Source organism: Leptodactylus fuscus, chromosome 4 (genome assembly GCF_031893055.1).
Source record: "Leptodactylus fuscus isolate aLepFus1 chromosome 4, aLepFus1.hap2, whole genome shotgun sequence".
Classification (NCBI taxonomy): domain Eukaryota; kingdom Metazoa; phylum Chordata; class Amphibia; order Anura; family Leptodactylidae; genus Leptodactylus; species Leptodactylus fuscus.
In genome coordinates, this window is record NC_134268.1 from 1,097,354 (window position 1) to 1,114,539 (window position 17,186).

Below are 17,186 nucleotides of genomic sequence, written 5' to 3' on the forward strand. Positions count from 1 at the left end.
GAAAGGAAGAGAAAGAAAAAGAAGAGGAAAAAAGGTGAGGAAGAAAAGCAAAAGAAAAAGGGGAAAATGAAAAAATAAGAAGAATAGAAATGAAAACAGAGAGTGGAGAGGATGATGATGGTCTTAGTCTTCTCCTTGATACTTATATAGCTCAGGTGAGGTGTGACTGCGGCATTATGTCTCAGGTTGTATTTAGTTCATGTCCCTCTTCTCGGGTATGGTGGGAGATATTGATGAAATGGAGGAGGGGGAGGGGATATACATGGGTCCAGTAGCACCTACACAGATGTCACTGATTGAAGAGCCCTATAGATGGTATATACCTTACAGTATCACATGACTACACCTATTGCTACAGATTATGGCTCTATCCCCATCCCCCTATCGTATCAGCCTGAAGGGGAGGGGGGGGGGTCTGCTGTTAGATATCGGTCACACACACTGACCTCACCCTGACAACCTGAACTGGGAGACCGCACATTGTCAGAGAGAAACCACACAGTGCCATGTCTAGACGAAAACTACAATCACATCCAACACACTGCACAGGTCCACGACATCCTTGTTCTGTATGTATGGCCAGTGCACAGTACAACTTCTGCTCTGCATGTGTAGACACCGCACAGTACCACTCCTGTATGTATGGACACCGCACAGTACCACTCCTCCTGTATGTATATACACTGCACAGTACCACTCCTGTATGTATATACACTGCAAAGTACCACTCCTGACTGTATAGACACCGCACAGTACCACTCCTGTATGTATATACACTGCACAGTACCACTCCTGTATGTATGGACACTGCACAGTACTACTTCTGTTCTATATATATGGATGCCGCACAGTACCACTACTAGTACACACGTGTAAGCAGACAGCCACACCTGTTGCCCCCCCTGCTGTATACGGCAGAAGGTCATTCAGACCCGCGCTGACCCCTGACATCTCTGACCTCTGCGTTCTCCAGGCATCTCCTGATTGATCCCCATTGCTAATTCTACCGCACACAACAAATCCTCAGACAGTAAAACCTGAACAATACCGTCTGGTGGCTGCGACACCTCCAGGTGGTAATCCCCTGACAGACCTGGGACATATGTGGGGGCGATGGTTCTGTGATAAAGGATGTATGGCAGTAGTCAGTGCTAGCCACAGCGGCTACTATAGATCACTCCTCCTGTGTGCCTGGCATCAGGTGCTGCACATGGCGCAGGCACCTCTATGGGGGTGTGTCAGGTGGGAGTGGTGCATCCTGTGCGCTCAGGCATGACACATGTGACGGAATACATGTGTGCGGTGTGTGCCCACTATGGTGCCAGTCTGTGTCCTGGCACTGGTGATGGAGACGTATCACACAGCCCCTGGGATACACGTGGCGCCCGACATAAGCTCTTTGTTATGGAGTCTGAGGTGTTAGTGTGTAAGAGAACACAGGACGCAACAAATACGGGTGATAAGCGGCAGCAACTGCTGATCTCTGGAGCTGCTCACTATCTACACATGGCATCATGCACACAGGAGAGCTTACCTGCAGGTTTCGGGGTAGCGAGCTTCTGGGCTATGCCCCTGGGAATCCGTCTTCTAGTGTCTGCAACCTCCAAACAATGCACCTGCTCCTCTCCGAGGCTCCAGCCCCTTCACCATCATCCCGCAAGATCCTCTAGAGCCGCCAGCACAATGCCAACATGGAGGGGGCATCATCCCATTTCTGCCACGTGGTCGGGGGGTAAAATCCAGGTCCTGGTGTGGCTGAGCCGGCGGGAGCCTGCAGCTTCTTCTCCTCCTCACTTCCCAGACAAAGTTTGTGTGTGTGAGGCGGGCGCGCTGGGCATTGTTCTGCAGCCCTTTATTCTGCTCTGCTGGAGTGATGGCAGCGGGAGGAGGGGAGGGAGCGCAGGACGCCGCACTAAGCTGTAAGCTCTTGAGGCCAGAGGGGGGGGGCACATACTTATAGATATGTCACCAGGTCATGACCATGGAGAGGGTTAATCACTGCGAGGTCTGCGATCTTGTGGACAAATCACAGAACATGGCGGTGTATGGCGGTACCTGAAGAGCGGTTCATCCGTAGATCCGTAATCCATTGGTGGATCAGATTCTGGAAATTTGTCCTTTGTATTTTACAGACAGGGATTAAACGAGTCTCTCAGGTCGGATCCGTGAACAGCGCGGTAAAATACATAAATAATGCGATAATATTTATCAAGTGATATTACACTATATGCCATCGCCACAGTCCGAGATGGTAGGTCCAAAAATAATGTACCCTGGTAAAGTGACGACCCCAAGAGCTGACAATCGAATGGGTGCCGCACTGATGGTCAGTGAAAACTTAAAAATTGTGAACTTATCGTCAAAAATGAAAAGTAAAATTGTGTCGGCTACGCTATGAAAAAACCCAAAAAGTCATAAAAAGCGGCAAATACAGACTTAATGTGCGAGGAAAACCTCAGGACACGTAGAAATATGTGGAATTCGCCATCGCTGCGACGGTTCTTATTGTTTTACTGTTAACTATCTCAAGAATAGAATACAAAACTGATGACAAGTGTGATCTGGACGCGAGATTGGTGCAGAAATAATAAAAACGGATTACACTGCGCCACTGACATCTCAGGTGACAGACGACATGTCACGGAACAAACATGGCGGCATTGCTGAAGGAAGGTGGTAAAACAAAGAGCGGCGATGGTCGGGGGTCCGGTTGGCTGCGACTTGCGCCCTCACCTCTGTGTGGCAGGTGGAGACGCGGCTTTTATCCCATTATACAGGGGAAGTGAGGAGACGGCACATTGTTGATGTATTAGTGAGAGAGGCGCTGGGTACGGGCTGGCGCTGTGCGGGGTGATGGGGGCGCGGGGGGTTAATTTCACAGGCTGCTTCCTTCTCGCTCATCATCCTGACACAAGGAGATGGGGGGGGCTGTGAAGAGATGCGATTCCCATCTACCCCCTCCTCACAGCCCTCATGCTTCTTAAACCCCTCAGAGTCTCCTTGACAACCAGAAGGGGAGCTACTGGCATCAGAGGGGTTAAACCCGGCTCCTTATTGTGCTAAAAGGACCTAAAGAAGAAGAGGGGGAGGGGAGGGTGTCAGACCCTCAATGTCTGCCCCTCTCTATTGGAACCTGGGAGACACCAGAGAGAAGCTCACTGTCATATATAAAGGGCTGATAACAGATAGTAATAGATTGTATTCTCCTGTCCTACAGTCGGCCTCTCCTCTCCTGACATGGCTGATAACAGATAGTAATAGATTGTATTCCCCTGTCCTACAGTCGGCCTCTCCTCTCCTGACATGGCTGATAACAGATAGTAATAGATTGTATTCTCCTGTCCTACAGGCGGCCTCTCCTCTCCTGACATGGCTGATAACAGATAGTAATAGATTGTATTCCCCTGTCCTACAGTCGGCCTCTCCTGACATGGCTGATAACAGATAGTAATAGATTGTATTCTCCTGTCCTACAGTCGGCCTCTCCTCTCCTGACATGGCTGATAACAGATAGTAATAGATTGTATTCCCCTGTCCTACAGTCGGCCTCTCCTCTCCTGACATGGCTGATAACAGATAGTAATAGATTGTATTCTCCTGTCCTACAGTCGGCCTCCCCTCTCCTGACATGGCTGATAACAGATAGTAATAAATTGTATTCCCCTGTCCTACAGTCGGCCTCTCCTCTCCTGACATGGCTGATAACAGATAGTAATAGATTGTATTCCCCTGTCCTACAGTCGGCCTCTCCTCTCCTGACATGGCTGATAACAGATAGTAATAGATTGTATTCTCCTGTCCTACAGTCGGCCTCTCCTCCCCTGACATGGCTGATAACAGATAGTAATAGATTGTATTCTCCTGTCCTACAGTCGGCCTCTCCTGACATGGCTGATAACAGATAGTAATAGATTGTATTCTCCTGTCCTACAGTCGGCCTCTCCCCTCCTGACATGACTGATAACAGATAGTAATAGATTGTATTCCCCTGTCCTACAGTCGGCCTCTCCTCTCCTGACATGGCTGATAACAGATAGTAATAGATTGTATTCCCCTGTCCTACAGTCGGCCTCTCCCCTCCTGACATGACTGATAACAGATAGTAATAGATTGTATTCCCCTGTCCTACAGTCGGCCTCTCCTCTCCTGACATGGCTGATAACAGATAGTAATAGATTGTATTCTCCTGTCCTACAGTCGGCCTCTCCTCCCCTGACATGGCTGATAACAGATAGTAATAGATTGTATTCTCCTGTCCTACAGTCGGCCTCTCCTCCCCTGACATGGCTGATAACAGATAGTAATAGATTGTATTCCCCTGTCCTACAGTCGGCCTCTCCCCTCCTGACATGACTGATAACAGATAGTAATAGATTGTATTCTCCTGTCCTACAGTCGGCCTCTCCTCCCCTGACATGGCTGATAACAGATAGTAATAGATTGTATTCCCCTGTCCTACAGTCGGCCTCTCCTCTCCTGACATGGCTGATAACAGATAGTAATAGATTGTATTCCCCTGTCCTACAGTCGGCCTCTCCTCTCCTGACATGGCTGATAACAGATAGTAATAGATTGTATTCTCCTGTCCTACAGTCGGCCTCTCCTTTCCTGACATGGCTGATAACAGATAGTAATAGATTGTATTCTCCTGTCCTACAGTCGGCCTCTCCTCTCCTGACATGGCTGATAACAGATAGTAATAGATTGTATTCTCCTGTCCTACAGTCGGCCTCCCCTCTCCTGACATGGCTGATAACAGATAGTAATAGATTGTATTCTCCTGTCCTACAGTCGGCCTCTCCTCTCCTGACATGGCTGATAACAGATAGTAATAGATTGTATTCCCCTGTCCTACAGTCGGCCTCTCCTCTCCTGACATGGCTGATAACAGATAGTAATAGATTGTATTCTCCTGTCCTACAGTCGGCCTCTCCTCTCCTGACATGGCTGATAACAGATAGTAATAGATTGTATTCTCCTGTCCTACAGTCGGCCTCTCCTCTCCTGACATGGCTGATAACAGATAGTAATAGATTGTATTCCCCTGTCCTACAGTCGGCCTCTCCTGACATGGCTGATAACAGATAGTAATAGATTGTATTCCCCTGTCCTACAGTCGGCCTCTCCTCCCCTGACATTGCTGATAACAGATAGTAATAGATTGTATTCCCCTGTCCTACAGTCGGCCTCTCCTCCCCTGACATGGCTGATAACAGATAGTAATAGATTGTATTCTCCTGTCCTACAGTCGGCCTCTCCTCTCCTGACATGGCTGATAACAGATAGTAATAGATTGTATTCTCCTGTCCTACAGTCGGCCTCTCCTGACATGGCTGATAACAGATAGTATTAGATTGTATTCCCCTATCCTACAGTCGGCCTCTCCCCTCCTGACATGGCTGATAAAAGATAGTAATAGATTGTATTCTCCTGTCCTACAGTCGGCCTCTCCTCTCCTGACATGACTGATAACAGATAGTAATAGATTGTATTCTCCTGTCCTACAGTCGGCCTCTCCCCTCCTGACATGGCTGATAACAGATAGTAATAGATTGTATTCCCCTGTCTTACAGTCGGCCTCTCCTGACATGGCTGATAACAGATAGTAATAGATTGTATTCCCCTGTCCTACAGTCGGCCTCTCCTCTCCTGACATGGCTGATAACAGATAGTAATAGATTGTATTCTCCTGTCCTACAGTCGGCCTCTCCTCTCCTGACACGGCTGATAACAGATAGTAATAGATTGTATTCCCCTGTCTTACAGTCGGCCTCTCCTCTCCTGACATGGCTGATAACAGATAGTAATAGATTGTATTCCCCTGTCCTACAGTCGGCCTCTCCTCTCCTGACATGGCTAATAACAGATAGTAATAGATTGTATTCTCCTGTCCTACAGTCGGCCTCTCCTCTCCTGACATGGCTGATAACAGATAGTAATAGATTGTATTCTCCTGTCCTACAGTCGGCCTCTCCTCTCCTGACATGGCTGATAACAGATAGTAATAGCTTGTATTCCCCTGTCCTACAGTTGGCCTCTCTCCTCCTGACATGGCTGATAACAGATAGTAATAGATTGTATTCTCCTGTCCTACAGTCGGCCTCTCCTGACATGGCTGATAACAGATAGTATTAGATTGTATTCCCCTATCCTACAGTCGGCCTCTCCCCTCCTGACATGGCTGATAAAAGATAGTAATAGATTGTATTCTCCTGTCCTACAGTCGGCCTCTCCTCTCCTGACATGGCTGATAACAGATAGTAATAGATTGTATTCTCCTGTCCTACAGTCGGCCTCTCCTCTCCTGACATGACTGATAACAGATAGTAATAGATTGTATTCCCCTGTCTTACAGTCGGCCTCTCCTGACATGGCTGATAACAGATAGTATTAGATTGTACTCCCCTATCCTACAGTCGGCCTCTCCCCTCCTGACATGGCTGATAACAGATAGTAATAGATTGTATTCCCCTGTCTTACAGTCGGCCTCTCCTGACATGGCTGATAACAGATAGTAATAGATTGTATTCCCCTGTCCTACAGTCGGCCTCTCCTCTCCTGACATGGCTGATAACAGATAGTAATAGATTGTATTCTCCTGTCCTACAGTCGGCCTCTCCTCTCCTGACATGGCTAATAACAGATAGTAATAGATTGTATTCTCCTGTCCTACAGTCGGCCTCTCCTCTCCTGACATGGCTGATAACAGATAGTAATAGATTGTATTCTCCTGTCCTACAGTCGGCCTCTCCTCTCCTGACATGGCTGATAACAGATAGTAATAGCTTGTATTCCCCTGTCCTACAGTTGGCCTCTCTCCTCCTGACATGGCTGATAACAGATAGTAATAGATTGTATTCTCCTGTCCTACAGTCGGCCTCTCCTGACATGGCTGATAACAGATAGTATTAGATTGTATTCCCCTATCCTACAGTCGGCCTCTCCCCTCCTGACATGGCTGATAAAAGATAGTAATAGATTGTATTCTCCTGTCCTACAGTCGGCCTCTTCTCTCCTGACATGGCTGATAACAGATAGTAATAGATTGTATTCCCCTATCCTACAGTCGGCCTCTCCCCTCCTGACATGGCTGATAACAGATAGTAATAGATTGTATTCTCCTGTCCTACAGTCGGCCTCTCCTGACATGGCTGATAACAGATAGTAATAGATTGTATTCCCCTGTCCTACAGTCGGCCTCTCCTCTCCTGATACGGCTGATAACAGATAGTAATAGATTGTATTCCCCTGTCCTACAGTCGGCCTCTCCTCTCCTGACACGGCTGATAACAGATAGTAATAGATTGTATTCTCCTGTCCTACAGTCGGCCTCTCCTCTCCTGACATGGCTAATAACAGATAGTAATAGATTGTATTCTCCTGTCCTACAGTCGGCCTCTCCTGACATGGCTGATAACAGATAGTAATAGCTTGTATTCCCCTGTCCTACAGTCGGCCTCTCTCCTCCTGACATGGCTGATAACAGATAGTAATAGATTGTATTCTCCTGTCCTACAGTCGGCCTCTCCTGACATGGCTGATAACAGATAGTAATAGATTGTATTCTCCTGTCCTACAGTCGGCCTCTCCTGACATGGCTGATAACAGATAGTAATAGACTGTATTCTCCTGTCCTACAGTCGGCCTCTCCTCTCCTGACATGGCTGATAACAGATAGTAATAGATTGTATTCCCCTGTCCTACAGTCGGCCTCTCCTCTCCTGACATGGCTGATAACAGATAGTAATAGATTGTATTCCCCTGTCCTACAGTCAGCCTCTCCTCTCCTGACATGGCTGATAACAGATAGTAATAGATTGTATTCCCCTGTCCTACAGTCGGCCTCTCCTCTCCTGACATGGCTGATAACAGATAGTAATAGATTGTATTCCCCTCTCCTACAGTCGGCCTTTCCTGACATGGCTGATAACAGATAGTAATAGATTGTATTCTCCTGTCCTACAGTCGGCCTCTCCTGACATGGCTGATAACAGATAGTAATAGATTGTATTCTCCTGTCCTACAGTCGGCCTCTCCTCTCCTGACATGGCTGATAACAGATAGTAATAGATTGTATTCTCCTGTCCTACAGTCGGCCTCTCCTCTCCTGACATGGCTGATAACAGATAGTAATAGCTTGTATTCCCCTGTCCTACAGTTGGCCTCTCTCCTCCTGACATGGCTGATAACAGATAGTAATAGATTGTATTCTCCTGTCCTACAGTCGGCCTCTCCTCTCCTGACATGGCTGATAACAGATAGTAATAGATTGTATTCTCCTGTCCTACAGTCGGCCTCTCCTGACATGGCTGATAACAGATAGTATTAGATTGTATTCCCCTATCCTACAGTCGGCCTCTCCCCTCCTGACATGGCTGATAAAAGATAGTAATAGATTGTATTCTCCTGTCCTACAGTCGGCCTCTCCTCTCCTGACATGGCTGATAACAGATAGTAATAGATTGTATTCCCCTATCCTACAGTCGGCCTCTCCCCTCCTGACATGGCTGATAACAGATAGTAATAGATTGTATTCTCCTGTCCTACAGTCGGCCTCTCCTGACATGGCTGATAACAGATAGTAATAGATTGTATTCCCCTGTCCTACAGTCGGCCTCTCCTCTCCTGACACGGCTGATAACAGATAGTAATAGATTGTATTCTCCTGTCCTACAGTCGGCCTCTCCTCTCCTGACATGGCTAATAACAGATAGTAATAGATTGTATTCTCCTGTCCTACAGTCGGCCTCTCCTGACATGGCTGATAACAGATAGTAATAGCTTGTATTCCCCTGTCCTACAGTCGGCCTCTCTCCTCCTGACATGGCTGATAACAGATAGTAATAGATTGTATTCTCCTGTCCTACAGTCGGCCTCTCCTGACATGGCTGATAACAGATAGTAATAGATTGTATTCTCCTGTCCTACAGTCGGCCTCTCCTGACATGGCTGATAACAGATAGTAATAGACTGTATTCTCCTGTCCTACAGTCGGCCTCTCCTCTCCTGACATGGCTGATAACAGATAGTAATAGATTGTATTCCCCTGTCCTACAGTCGGCCTCTCCTCTCCTGACATGGCTGATAACAGATAGTAATAGATTGTATTCCCCTGTCCTACAGTCAGCCTCTCCTCTCCTGACATGGCTGATAACAGATAGTAATAGATTGTATTCCCCTGTCCTACAGTCGGCCTCTCCTCTCCTGACATGGCTGATAACAGATAGTAATAGATTGTATTCCCCTCTCCTACAGTCGGCCTTTCCTGACATGGCTGATAACAGATAGTAATAGATTGTATTCTCCTGTCCTACAGTCGGCCTCTCCTGACATGGCTGATAACAGATAGTAATAGATTGTATTCTCCTGACCTACAGTCGGCCTCTCCTGACATGGCTGATAACAGATAGTAATAGATTGTATTCCCCTGTCCTACAGTCGGCCCCTCCTGACATGGCTGATAACAGATAGTAATAGATTGTATTCCTCTGTCCTACAGTCGGCCTCTCCTCTCCTGACATGGCTGATAACAGATAGTAATAGATTGTATTCTCCTGTCCTACAGTCGGCCTCTCCTGACATGGCTGATAACAGATAGTATTAGATTGTATTCCCCTATCCTACAGTCGGCCTCTCCCCTCCTGACATGGCTGATAAAAGATAGTAATAGATTGTATTCTCCTGTCCTACAGTCGGCCTCTCCTCTCCTGACATGGCTGATAACAGATAGTAATAGATTGTATTCTCCTGTCCTACAGTCGGCCTCTCCTCTCCTGACATGACTGATAACAGATAGTAATAGATTGTATTCCCCTGTCTTACAGTCGGCCTCTCCTGACATGGCTGATAACAGATAGTATTAGATTGTATTCCCCTATCCTACAGTCGGCCTCTCCCCTCCTGACATGGCTGATAACAGATAGTAATAGATTGTATTCCCCTGTCTTACAGTCGGCCTCTCCTGACATGGCTGATAACAGATAGTAATAGATTGTATTCCCCTGTCCTACAGTCGGCCTCTCCTCTCCTGACATGGCTGATAACAGATAGTAATACATTGTATTCTCCTGTCCTACAGTCGGCCTCTCCTCTCCTGACACGGCTGATAACAGATAGTAATAGATTGTATTCCCCTGTCTTACAGTCGGCCTCTCCTCTCCTGACATGGCTGATAACAGATAGTAATAGATTGTATTCCCCTGTCCTACAGTCGGCCTCTCCTCTCCTGACATGGCTAATAACAGATAGTAATAGATTGTATTCCCCTGTCCTACAGTCGGCCTCTCCTCTCCTGACATGGCTGATAACAGATAGTAATAGATTGTATTCTCCTGTCCTACAGTCGGCCTCTCCTCTCCTGACATGGCTGATAACAGATAGTAATAGCTTGTATTCCCCTGTCCTACAGTTGGCCTCTCTCCTCCTGACATGGCTGATAACAGATAGTAATAGATTGTATTCTCCTGTCCTACAGTCGGCCTCTCCTCTCCTGACATGGCTGATAACAGAAAGTAATAGATTGTATTCTCCTGTCCTACAGTCGGCCTCTCCTGACATGGCTGATAACAGATAGTATTAGATTGTATTCCCCTATCCTACAGTCGGCCTCTCCCCTCCTGACATGGCTGATAAAAGATAGTAATAGATTGTATTCTCCTGTCCTACAGTCGGCCTCTCCTCTCCTGACATGGCTGATAACAGATAGTAATAGATTGTATTCCCCTATCCTACAGTCGGCCTCTCCCCTCCTGACATGGCTGATAACAGATAGTAATAGATTGTATTCTCCTGTCCTACAGTCGGCCTCTCCTGACATGGCTGATAACAGATAGTAATAGATTGTATTCCCCTGTCCTACAGTCGGCCTCTCCTCTCCTGACACGGCTGATAACAGATAGTAATAGATTGTATTCCCCTGTCCTACAGTCGGCCTCTCCTCTCCTGACATGGCTGATAACAGATAGTAATAGATTGTATTCTCCTGTCCTACAGTCGGCCTCTCCTCTCCTGACATGGCTAATAACAGATAGTAATAGATTGTATTCTCCTGTCCTACAGTTGGCCTCTCCTGACATGGCTGATAACAGATAGTAATAGCTTGTATTCCCCTGTCCTACAGTCGGCCTCTCTCCTCCTGACATGGCTGATAACAGATAGTAATAGATTGTATTCTCCTGTCCTACAGTCGGCCTCTCCTGACATGGCTGATAACAGATAGTAATAGATTGTATTCTCCTGTCCTACAGTCGGCCTCTCCTGACATGGCTGATAACAGATAGTAATAGACTGTATTCTCCTGTCCTACAGTCGGCCTCTCCTCTCCTGACATGGCTGATAACAGATAGTAATAGATTGTATTCCCCTGTCCTACAGTCGGCCTCTCCTCTCCTGACATGGCTGATAACAGATAGTAATAGATTGTATTCCCCTGTCCTACAGTCAGCCTCTCCTCTCCTGACATGGCTGATAACAGATAGTAATAGATTGTATTCCCCTGTCCTACAGTCGGCCTCTCCTCTCCTGACATGGCTGATAACAGATAGTAATAGATTGTATTCCCCTCTCCTACAGTCGGCCTTTCCTGACATGGCTGATAACAGATAGTAATAGATTGTATTCTCCTGTCCTACAGTCGGCCTCTCCTGACATGGCTGATAACAGATAGTAATAGATTGTATTCTCCTGACCTACAGTCGGCCTCTCCTGACATGGCTGATAACAGATAGTAATAGATTGTATTCCCCTGTCCTACAGTCGGCCCCTCCTGACATGGCTGATAACAGATAGTAATAGATTGTATTCCTCTGTCCTACAGTCGGCCTCTCCCCTCCTGACATGGCTGATAACAGATAGTAATAGATTGTATTCTCCTGTCCTACAGTCGGCCTCTCCTCTCCTGACATGGCTGATAACAGATAGTAATAGATTGTATTCTCCTGTCCTACAGTCGGCCTCTCCTGACATGGCTGAAAACAGATAGTAATAGATTGTATTCCCCTGTCCTACAGTCAGCCTCTCCTCTCCTGACATGGCTGAAAACAGATAGTAATAGATTGTATTCTTCTGTCCTACAGTCGGCCTCTCCCCTCCTGACATGGCTGATAACAGATAGTAATAGATTGTATTCTCCTGTCCTACAGTCGGCCTCTCCTCTCCTGACATGGCTGAAAACAGATAGTAATAGATTGTATTCTTCTGTCCTACAGTCGGCCTCTCCTCTCCTGACATGGCTGATAACAAATAGTAATAGATTGTATTCCCCTGTCCTACAGTCGGCCTCTCCTCTCCTGACATGGCTGATAACAGATAGTAATAGATTGTATTCTCCTGTCCTACAGTCGGCCTCTCCTGACATGGCTGAAAACAGATAGTAATAGATTGTATTCCCCTTTCCTACAGTCGGCCTCTCCTCTCCTGACATGGCTGATAACAGATAGTAATAGATTGTATTCTCCTGTCCTACAGTCGGCCTCGCCTCTCCTGACATGGCTGATAACAGATAGTAATAGATTGTATTCTCCTGTCCTACAGTCGGCCTCTCCTCTCCTGACATGGCTGATAACAGATAGTAATAGATTGTATTCTTCTGTCCTACAGTCGGCCTCTCCTCTCCTGACATGGCTGATAACAGATAGTAATAGATTGTATTCCCCTGTCCTACAGTCGGCCTCTCCCCTCCTGACATGGCTGATAACAGATAGTAATAGATTGTATTCTCCTGTCCTACAGTCGGCCTCTCCCCTCCTGACATGGCTGATAACAGATAGTAATAGATTGTATTCCCCTGTCCTACAGTCGGCCTCTCCTCTCCTGACATGGCTGATAACAGATAGTAATAGATTGTATTCCCCTGTCCTACAGTCGGCCTCTCCTCTCCTGACATGGCTGATAACAGATAGTAATAGATTGTATTCTCCTGTCCTACAGTCGGCCTCTCCTGACATGGCTGATAACAGATAGTAATAGATTGTATTCCCCTGTCCTACAGTCGGCCTCTCCCCTCCTGACATGGCTGATAACAGATAGTAATAGATTGTATTCCCCTGTCCTACAGTCGGCCTCTCCTCTCCTGACATGGCTGATAACAAATAGTAATAGATTGTATTCTCCTGTCCTACAGTCGGCCTCTCCTCTCCTGACATGGCTGAAAACAGATAGTAATAGATTGTATTCTCCTGTCCTACAGTCGGCCTCTCCTCTCCTGACATGGCTGATAGCAGATAGTAATAGATTGTATTCTCCTGTCCTACAGTCGGCCTCTCCTCTCCTGACATGGCTGATAACAGATAGTAATAGATTGTATTCCCTTGTCCTACAGTCGGCCTCTCCTCTCCTCTCCTCCCCTGACATGGCTGATAACAGATAGTAATAGATTGTATTCCCCTGTCCTACAGTCGGCCTCTCCTCTCCTGACATGTCTGATAACAGATAGTAATAGATTGTATTCCCCTGTCCTACAGTCGGCCTCTCCTGACATGGCTGATAACAGATAGTAATAGATTGTATTCTCCTGTCCTACAGTCGGCCTCTCCTCTCCTGACATGGCTGAAAACAGATAGTAATAGATTGTATTCTCCTGTCCTACAGTCGGCCACTAGCTGACATGACCTTCCTCCTTTCCAGGTCTGGTCGCACAGCTGAGGGTTGGTTACAGTGTACACAGTAACTTCTCCTCTTTGCTGTGGTTCTTACAGCTGGACCTCAGGGTTTGGGGTCGGGGTGTAGTTATGGGGATACAATGGTAACAGTCGCTGCTGGGCCCTGGACCCACAACATATAGCAGTATTCTGAATGACACAAGGTAGGGGCCCCCTTACAGATATTGTGTGGGGGCCCCATTATAGATATTGAGTTACTCCAAGGGGGGGGGGGGGCACATAGTTTCTAGGGGTCCTGGAGACGGGCCTAATAAATTGTCATTGTGGCCCCTCCCCCCGGGGCTGTTTACACAATCTGTGGCCACTGGGCAGATTATTTCAGCCATTAGCCCCGCATGACAGGACCCATTGTGCGGCCACAATCAGGCCACCTCAGCCATTGTCCGGCTTCCCGGTCCCTGACCCTCCAGCCAGGGAGAGTTATGGCCGAGTCCGGGAAGGGGGAAGCGGCCCGAGCGGGAGGTTGAGGGAAGGGTCAGGCCTCATTAACGAGCTCCTGTAATTAATGGCGGAGACTCACTGAATGTCACCATTGTGAGGGACCCCAAAGAAGCACTACAACTCCCATCATGTCCTGGAGTATCTAAGCCTTTTGTGTATGATACCATCTCAGATTAGCACTACAAGTTCCATCATGTCCTGGTGTATCTAAGCAAACTATCAGGGGACACACGCTATCACCCTGTACATAGCACTGTGCCCCACCTATATATTTTGGGGCAGGGGTCCCCCACTACTTACCTCCCAGCAGGCATCAGTTAGGTCGGGCAGGGAGGTCTCCATCATCTGGAGGCAGAGCCACAAGGATCGCACCTGGTCCTGCACCTCCGCCCTCCACAGCCTCCATAGCTCCCTGCTGTCCTGCCTGAGGAGAGAAGACACCAGTCACAGAGGGCGCTGTAGTGCAGCCAGGTCACAGAGGTCACATGTATGACAGCAGGGAGTGGCAGCGCTCAGGTGACAACTGCACCCGGCATTCTGACCTGCTCGTGGGAAGAAGTCTCAGATATTTAGGTTTTTCTTCCCATCCAGAACATTTGGTGAGACATCAGAATCCAAGATGTTCTATTAGAACTAATATGTGAATGCAGCTGATGGCGGTATAATATACACACTGAATGGTGGTAATACACAGGCACTGGGCGGTGATGGTAGAGCCTGCTGTATGGAGGCATTACCAGTCGGTGTATGGAGGCATTATCAGTCAGTGTATGGAGGTATTATCAGTCGGTGTATGGTGACATTATCAGTCAGTGTATGGAGGCATTATCAGTCAGTGTATGGTGGCATTATCAGTCAGTGTATGGTGGTATTATCAGTCAGTGTATGGAGGTATTATCGTATGGAGGTATTATCAGTCGGTGTATGGAGGTATTATCAGTCGATGTATGGAGGTATTATCAGTCGGTGTATGGTGACATTATCAGTCAGTCTATGGAGGTATTATCAGTCGGTGTATGGAGGTATTATCAGTCGGTGTATGGTGGTATTATCAGTCGGTGTATGGAGGTATTATCAGTCGGTGTATGGTGACATTATCAGTCAGTCTATGGAGGTATTATCAGTCAGTGTATGGAGGTATTATCAGTCAGTGTATGGAGGTATTATCAGTCGGTGTATGGAGGTATTATCAGTCAGTGTATGGAGGTATTATCAGTCGGTGTATGGAGGTATTATCAGTCGGTGTATAGTGGTATTATCAGTCGGTGTATGGTGACATTATCAGTCGGTGTATGGTGACATTATCAGTCAGTGTATAGAGGTCTTATCAGTCGGTGTATAGTGGTATCAGTCGGTGTATGGTGGTATTATCAGTCGGTGTATGGTGGTATCAGTCGATGTATGGAGGTATTATCAGTCGGTGTATGGTGACATTATCAGTCGGTGTATGGTGACATTATCAGTCGGTGTATGGTGACATTATCAGTCGGTGTATGGTGACATTATCAGTCAGTGTATGGAGGTATTATCAGTCGGTGTATGGTGGTATTATCAGTCGGTGTACGGTGGTATCAGTCGGTGTATAGTGGTATTATCAGTCGGTGTATGGTGACATTATCAGTCGGTGTATGGTGACAATATCAGTCGGTGTATGGTGACATTATCAGTCAGTGTATGGTGACATTATCAGTGTATGGAGGTATTATCAGTCAGTGTATGGTGGTATTATCAGTCGGTGTACGGTGGTATCAGTCGGTGTATGGTGGTATTATCAGTCGGTGTATGGTGACATTATCAGTCGGTGTATGGTGACATTATCAGTCGGTGTATGGAGGCATTATCAGTCAGTGTATGGTGGTATTACCAGTCAGTGTATGGTGATATTATCAGTCAGTGTATGGAGGTATTATCAGTCGGTGTATGGTGACATTATCAGTCAGTGTATGGAGATATTATCGTATGGCGGTATTATCAGTCGGTGTATGGAGGTATTATCAGTCAGTGTATGGAGGTATTATCGTATGGAGGTATTATCAGTCGGTGTATGGAGGTATTATCAGTCGGTGTATGGAGGTATTATCAGTCGGTGCATGGAGGTATTATCAGTCGGTGTATGGTGACATTATCAGTCAGTGTATGGAGGCATTATCAGTCAGTGTATGGTGGTATTACCAGTCAGTGTATGGTGGTATTATCAGTCAGTGTATGGAGGTATTATCGTATGGAGGTATTATCAGTCGGTGTATGGAGGTATTATCAGTCGGTGTATGGAGGTATTATCAGTCGGTGTATGGTGGTATTATCAGTCGGTGTATGGAGGTATTATCAGTCGGTGTATGGTGACATTATCAGTCAGTGTATGGAGGTATTATCAGTCGGTGTATGGAGGTATTATCAGTCGGTGTATGGTGGTATTATCAGTCGGTGTATGGAGGTATTATCAGTCGGTGTATGGAGGTATTATCAGTCGGTGTATGGTGGTATTATCAGTCGGTGTATGGTGACATTATCAGTCAGTGTATGGAGGCATTATCAGTCAGTGTATGGTGGTATTACCAGTCAGTGTATGGTGGTATTATCAGTCAGTGTATGGAGGTATTATCGTATGGAGGTATTATCAGTCGGTGTATGGTGGTATTATCAGTCGGTGTATGGAGGTATTATCAGTCGGTGTATGGTGGTATTATCAGTCGGTGTATGGAGGTATTATCAGTCGGTGTATGGTGACATTATCAGTCAGTGTATAGAGGTATTATCAGTCGGTGTATGGAGGTATTATCAGTCGGTGTATGGTGGTATTATCAGTCGGTGTATGGAGGTATTATCAGTCGGTGTATGGTGGTATTATCAGTCGGTGTATGGTGACATTATCAGTCGGTGTATAGTGGTATCAGTCGGTGTATGGTGGTATTATCAGTCGGTGTATGGTGACATTATCAGTCGGTGTATGGTGGTATTATCAGTCGGTGTATGGTGGTATCAGTCGATGTATGGAGGTATTATCAGTCGGTGTATGGTGACATTATCAGTCGGTGTATGGTGGCATTATCAGTCGGTGTATGGAGGTATTATCAGTCGGTGTATGGT

At 46.7% G+C, this 17,186-nt stretch overlaps 1 protein-coding gene across 4 annotated transcripts in view; it reads right to left on the reverse strand.

The window, feature by feature from the left end:
• The window catches only part of LOC142199999 (microtubule-actin cross-linking factor 1, isoforms 6/7-like), a 71,137-nt gene extending 56,613 nt beyond the window's left edge, over positions 1-14,524 (reverse strand). For 2 of the 4 annotated variants that reach the window (XM_075269980.1, XM_075269983.1), the window contains exon 1: positions 1,535-1,902. The gene's annotated coding sequence lies outside the window, so the exon portion shown is untranslated. Of the gene's footprint in view, positions 1-1,534; positions 1,904-14,399 lie in introns of those variants that run through there. The other 2 variants (XM_075269981.1, XM_075269982.1) reach the window with 2 other exon arrangements.
• Between the last annotated feature and the right edge of the window lie 2,662 nt (positions 14,525-17,186).